Here is a 404-nt window from a genome sequence, read left to right on the forward strand (position 1 = left end):
ATGTCCTGCACCCTGGACGGGGTAACCCCCAGTATCAATACAGGCTGGGGGAAGAAAGGATCAAGAGCAGCCCTGCCCAGAGGGACTTGGGGGTACTGATGGATGAAAAGCTGGGCATGAGCCGGCAATGTGCGCTGGCAGCCCAGAAGGCCAACCGTACTCTGGGCTGCATCAGGAGAAGCTTGGCCAGCAGGGCGAGGGAGGGGATTCTGCCCCTCTGCTCTGCTCTGGTGAGACCTCACCTGGAGCCCTGCGTCCGGCTCTGGAGCCCTCAGCACAAGAAGGACATGGAACTGTTAGAGCGGGTCCCGAGGAGGGCTACTAAAATGATCCAAGGGCTGGAGCCCCTCTCTTATGAGGACAGGCTGAGAGAGTTGGGCTTGTTCAGCCTGGAGAAGAGAAGG

General features: G+C 59.7%; 1 protein-coding gene across 2 annotated transcripts in view; it reads left to right on the top strand.

Moving 5' to 3' along the window:
- Nucleotides 1-404, top strand: part of HDHD2 (haloacid dehalogenase like hydrolase domain containing 2) — a 22,222-nt gene that overhangs the window by 2,033 nt on the left and 19,785 nt on the right. The window lies entirely within an intron of this gene.

The sequence above is a fragment of the Egretta garzetta genome, unplaced genomic scaffold (assembly GCF_000687185.1).
Source record: "Egretta garzetta isolate BGI_Z169 unplaced genomic scaffold, ASM68718v1 scaffold179, whole genome shotgun sequence".
Lineage (NCBI taxonomy): Eukaryota > Metazoa > Chordata > Aves > Pelecaniformes > Ardeidae > Egretta > Egretta garzetta.